Source organism: Montipora capricornis, chromosome 7 (genome assembly GCF_036669925.1).
Source record: "Montipora capricornis isolate CH-2021 chromosome 7, ASM3666992v2, whole genome shotgun sequence".
NCBI classification, from domain to species: domain Eukaryota; kingdom Metazoa; phylum Cnidaria; class Anthozoa; order Scleractinia; family Acroporidae; genus Montipora; species Montipora capricornis.
In genome coordinates this window covers 10,950,991-10,957,217 of record NC_090889.1, presented here as the reverse complement: position 1 = coordinate 10,957,217, position 6,227 = coordinate 10,950,991, and the positions used below count along the sequence as shown (strand labels likewise).

Below are 6,227 nucleotides of genomic sequence, written 5' to 3'. Positions count from 1 at the left end.
AATACTGTTTTTTCAGAAGCAATTTGTTCCCGAGAGTTTCACGATCGAAGTGGTTTTTCAAGTCATTCCAGGCTTGCTTAGGTTTTTCGCACGAGGTGACCAAGTAAAGCTGGGCACTGTCAATCGCCAATACAATTGTCGAGAACGTTTTGTGTAACTGCGACTGGAAAAGTGCCGCCGCCGCTGCTGTCGCTTCGCTTGCAAGGACTTCTGAGCCATCTACAAGATTCCATAATCCTTTCGCCATAACTAATTGTTTAATCTGAAATTTCCAAGTGTTCCAGTTACTCCCGTCAAGTTTCTCGATCGACCACTCCTCTTCCATGACTCATCTAAACAGTAAACTTGAAATCGAACTCGTCATAAATTCAAAAACCTACTCGTAAATTCAAAATCCACTAGCGTTGTTCAGCTCAAGCACGAATCAACTCAACCAGTTGACAGCATCGGCAACATCGTCCTGGGCCCATAACCTTTTATTTTTCGCAACGTAGATCAATCCTTCTCAGCACTCACCGACGGTTACACACTAAAGTAAAAGTACAACAGAGTAAGCTATTTAAACTTAAATTTAAACTTAAATTTGAAACGAAAAACAATCGTTTCAATAACAAAAGAAAAACGTTATCACCAATGGGAAGCTTAATTCAATATTCCTGAGAAGTGGTGTCAAATTAGCAACCGTCAAATGTTTTTTTTTTTGTTTCTTTGTTTTTTTTGTTTTGTTTTGTTTTTTTCACAATAACAACAGCTTGGAGTAACTGGAGTCTTTGTACAAGGGACTTCAATGGCATTCAGATGCGGACAAGTGAATGCCTAAATCTAAAGCCACAATTTGATGGGATACCATGCAAAGTTACAGTTATGAGAGGGTGCACAAACACGTCAAGTTGTCTAGAAGGTATATTACCAAAATCAACGCTGTTTGTGTTTCAATTGCTTGCAAAGTACCTCCTCAAATAGCGTTTAACACCCTCTTGCTCGTCAGCTTGTCCATTTGTAATTTACAGAATGTTCATTCTCCGTTTGTTGCTTTTTTTGCGAGCTTTCTTCAAGCAAAATTCTGCTGAACTGTCTAGCATCCTGGCCTTAGCAAAAAGTGTCTGCCCAAGAACCCGGACAACTCGATCCGGAGTCGAGCACACTAACCATGAGGCCACCGCGCCTCCCTAAATACATGTAATGTTCGTCAATTATAACCCAGCTAACAATTACGGTATTGCCAGTTATTCACTAACCCTGAAATTTCCTTTATTAGAGTTTCTAGTACGTTTTAAAACAGAGGGCAGTCCATCTACTGGAGTGATGCAAATTCAAAAGAGCAACACCTGGAAAGCACTTTGTACCGGACATTGGAACAATACTGAAGCAATTCTTGCCTGCCAAGTAAATGGCTATAACTACAGTAACGACAATTTTACAGGCAATTGGAAAAGAGGAAATACAAGCTGGGTGAACGTCACTTCTCATTCCTGTTCATCAATCAGTCAAAGTTGTGGGCTCATTAACAAACGAATCCAGTGTTCAGGTACAATAGTATGAACAAAGAAAACCTGTCGTATTCATATACCATCGCATAGTTTTAACACACCACTCAACTAAAAACCCTATTTATTAATCGTTAGTTGTTGTCGTTCAGTAGTATATTGATAGTAATGATTTCAATTCGAGTTAGGCCTAACACTACTGTGAAGTTTTTATACCCAATTATTTCATCAGGGATCAACCCTAGTATTGGGATTGGGCCCACACAAGGCGAGAGAAAAACTCTGACCAGGGTGTGATTTGAACCCACGACCGCAACTGAAGTACAAGGCCAGAACGGGAGCAGGCCGTGGGTATGTGAGATATTATTCACAAGGACAAATTCGGCTCAGCCCAAGCCTAATTTAAAGAATCGTTAGTAGTTGTCCAATACTATGGTTGATCTCTGATGGAATAATTGGGTATAAAAAACTTCACAGTAGTGTTAGGCTTTACTCGAACTTGAAATCATTACTATCAATATGCTACTGAAGGACAACAACTAACGATTATCTAAATTAGGCTTGGGCCGAGCCGAATTTGTCCTTGTGAATAATATCTGACATACCCACAAATTGCTCCCGTTCTGGCCTTGTAGCTCAGTCGGTAGAGCAGCGGTGATCAAATCCGAAGGTCATGGTTTCAAATCCCACCCTGGTCAGAATTTTTCTCTGTCCTTGTGTGGGCCCAATTCCAATACTAGGTATGATCTCTGATGGAATAATTGTTTAATTATAAAAAAAAACGTCATAGTAGTGTTAGGCCTCGCTCGAACTTGAAATCATTCCTATTTGTTAGTTTATAATAACCTGTGACTCGCTTTATAGGAAATGATTCACTGCTGGTAAAAAAGACAAGGCACTAATTATTGGAAGCATGGCCACTAAGGTGCAGTTGGAATGAACGAGAAAAATGTCACAGCAGAGCAGGACTTATTTAAGTCCCCAGTGCCCAAATTCCTAGACCAGACACCGTCTTTGTGACTGATTATTCTGAAACCGCCAACTTATTATATTGCACCCTGTTTTAGTGCTTTTAGCATCGCCTATCCTGTTCAAAGTTTTAGTCCAGCTGAGATAAAGTTGAGATATTGAGGAATGGACAATGAACAGAAAACAATGGTTTGTTGCAAATAACGAAACGTGGAGGACAATTAGAACCAAGCCTTGCTTTAATTGGTGTGTTATTCTTTCAGTTCCTGTGCGCCTAATTGGGGCGAGAGTTGAGTATGGTGGAAGAGTAGAAGTTTTTTACCGCAGAAGGTGGGGCAAGATCTGTCGCACTAAATGGGATATCTATGATGTCAAAGTTGTTTGTAAACAACTCGGCTTTAGAGGTGCCCTGGCCGAATTCATGACGGGAATGAATACCACTGATGAAAACATACCAGTTGTAATGTCAGATGTAGCTTGTACTGGACAGGAATCCGTTTTAGCCCAATGCAATCGTTTAGATGGAGAGCGCAAGTGTCCGGACGACATTGGGGCTCAGGCTCTGTGTGTACCAAGTAAGAAGTCACTTTTCACCAGGACTGTGTATTTAATCTATTCCTGACAAACAGAAGGTTGTGACTAGAGACAGATGCTTTTTTTAACTTGATCATCCTCATCAGTATATTGTTTAACATTTGTGGGGAAAGCTAAGTATTCTGTGCTGTTAATTCCAAACAAACTTCAATTTCACTCTAACTCAATTTGGAACAACAACAACAATAACATTCTTATTTGCACATTTTCATCTAACCAAGCAATGGAAATCACTAGAAAAAGCAAGGATCTAGCTACAATGTATGTGTGTACCAGCCGTAGTAGCAAAGCAGCTTTCGAGTTCTCTGGTAATACCCAAAATTGAACACTGGATAATGGAAATAAAAACTAGCAGAAAAGGATTATAGTTGAAATAAAAGAATTTTACTCGTAACAGTTATAGAAGAATAAAATGTGCTTGAAAATTGATGAAATTACAAGAATCTTTAAATTGAAAAATGTATTTATTGCGAAAGACTTGCAAACACCGATGGGAAGTTTAGAAAGTAAGTTCTTCAAAACAACAATTTTTGTTCTAGACAACGTGGAAGTCCTGGAAATGAAAAGCCTTAGTTCTAATCTTGGTAGCACTGAAACCGTGAAATGTTCCTTAAAAACGGAAAACCAGAATGAGCATGAGATTGTTAAATGGTATGAAATTGGCACCACTGCTAGTGAACTGAATCCAGACGGGAGAATTGAGGTAAAAGGTGTCACTTTGACAATAAAAAATGTTCAGCTGGATGATGGGGGAACATATGAGTGTCGAGGACAACGTTACACTCGATTCTACACAGTTTACGTCAATGGTGAGTTTTTAAATGCTTAGAAAGCCATCAATATGCCACTTATGTCCAGGTTTGACCCTAGTAAGATGCACGCCCAATTTTTGACATCCAACACAAAGTGTCCCTTTAAGTCTAAGCATTTGCTACCTATTTTCAACAATAAGGTAAGGGTAAAGGTTAGCGTTATTTTTAGCTTTGGGTAAATGCTGCAGTTAATCTTCACTTAAAGTGCAGCCTTTGGGGGACACTTTGTGACATAAATTGTCTGTATCCTGAGACACAAGTGATGTTGAACTTGGCTAGAAGAGCAAGGAGACACTTCGTGACGCTTATTGAAATCCGCGTGCATCTAATTAGGGTCAAACCTGGACATATCTCGAGGCACCTACCTCAGTATTTTTATTTATTTATTTATTTATTTTTAAGTAGAAGCTCCAAAAAGCTTACACTGGGCTGCATGTGGTACGCATTACACACACACACACACACAAAGAAGGCACTGAATTGGGTGGTATTGAACTGCAGCGTTCCAGTTAATTTTTTCAAGTGGGTCGTCATTAAGACCATTTGAGGGGTCACCCACATGTTGCGCCAGCTGAGGCCCATTGGCTCACACGTTCAAACGTTCAATTATTTTGTAATGTCCTGTCTCATTTTGAGGTCTTGTAGTTTTTTTAAGCTTTGGTAATAAATTCAGTTTAAAGATAACAAAACACGCTCTTGAGTAAAATTCACTCGTTTCTTCTTTCAATAAATAGTCTGCAAAAGACTAACTGCAAATTGCTCTAACAGACGTTTTCTAGCATGTCTTGCAGTTGCTCTAAGCAAACGTTTTTTTGTACACAGTAAGCGGAAAGGACTGAAGGTGTTGTTTCCGCTTCATAATTCCTCTTCTTGTTAGTCTATGCTGGCAAGTTCTCATGTGGTGTCTTTGTTGATTTAAAGAAAGCTTTCGATACCGTTGACCATGGTATTTTGCTTAAAAAATTAGCTCATTATGGTTTTCGGGGGTTAATTAACGATTGGTTTAGTTCTTACTTACAAGAGAGAGTACAAGTGACGGTAGTCGGAAATAGGTCGTCTAATAAGACACTTATTACTTGTGGAGTTCCTCAAGGCTCAGTCTTGGGACCATTGCTCTTTCTCCTGTATGTCAACGACATTTACTGCAGCTCAAAGAAATTGAAATTCTATTTATTTGCTGATGACACAAATATTCTTCACAACCACAAAGACCTTAAAACTCTTGAAAAAGAAATGAATGTTGAACTACATAATGTGTACCAGTGGTTAGTATCTAACAAACTAACCCTTAATCTCAATAAAACAAATTTCGTAATTTTTCGCCCTTATCAAAAACGCCTTTCATTTCTTCCTACAATATATATTAACGATCACCAAACAAATACATTAACCTACTTGGAATGTAAAGATCATGTGAAATATCTCGGTGTCCTAATCGATTATAAACTGTCATGGAAAAACCATATTGACTCTATAACACTGAAACTTAGCAAAACCATTGGATTACTGTCAAAGATAAGGCATTTTGTTCCCTTCCATACTCTTGTTAGTATATATAACTGCCTTATTGTTCCTTATTTACGATACGGCTTAATTGCTTGGGGACAAGCTGGCAAAACTCAACTAAATAAGCTTTTGATCCTCCAAAAACGTGCTCTCCGTTTCATGTGCTTCGCTGACAGGTGTGATCATGCCATTCCTTTGTTCCTTCATGCAAAGGTTTTACCTATTCACTTTTTGTATTATAAATTGCTAGCTGAAACAATGCATGATGTAAATAACGATGTTATCCCTTCACAATTGAAGGATTTGTTCATCCCTACTGCACAAATTCATTCATATAATACGCGATCTTCAGTTTCCAACAACTTTTATATTAAAAAGTCAAAACTTGAAATTGAACGAAAATCGTTTTCAAGAATTGGTGCAAAACTGTGGAATGAGATACCAACTAAGTACCGAACACCACCAAAACCCATTTTTAAAAGGAAAATTCGTATGATCTTATTCAATATATTAGAATCTGAAGACTCCTACGAAGACTTAGAATCGATAATCTCAAAAGTTAGCAAATACTCTTAATAGCCATCATCTTTGCTTCGCTTATCTTATCTTATTCATTTTGTCTTATTTATCTACCTCTCATAATATACTGCGTTGCCAACCTCAATTACATAGCTAGGTGTTTCTTTAGACTTAATCTGTTTTCGTATTTACTTACCTATCTAATTATCTATCTATTTCTCGGTAGTCTTACTGTGTGTATTTTCTTCTTCTTTTACTGATTATCCTGGCTCGCCTCGATTAGCATTGCTACCTGCGGAGCCAGGGGAATAAGGACTTATTGTCAAATAATAAAATATTG

The 6,227-nt window shown here is 38.2% G+C and overlaps 1 long non-coding RNA gene across 2 annotated transcripts; it reads left to right on the top strand.

Moving 5' to 3' along the window:
* Nucleotides 1–705: 705 nt before the first annotated feature.
* Nucleotides 706–2,803, top strand: LOC138058186 (uncharacterized). Of its 2 annotated transcripts, none has more exons than XR_011133816.1 (3): nucleotides 706–901; nucleotides 1,259–1,528; nucleotides 2,720–2,803. It is a non-coding gene; the product is annotated as an uncharacterized lncRNA (long non-coding RNA). The 2 variants fall into 2 exon arrangements; XR_011133817.1 differs by lacking the exon at nucleotides 2,720–2,803 and adding an exon at nucleotides 2,352–2,425.
* The last annotated feature ends 3,424 nt before the right edge of the window (nucleotides 2,804–6,227 follow it).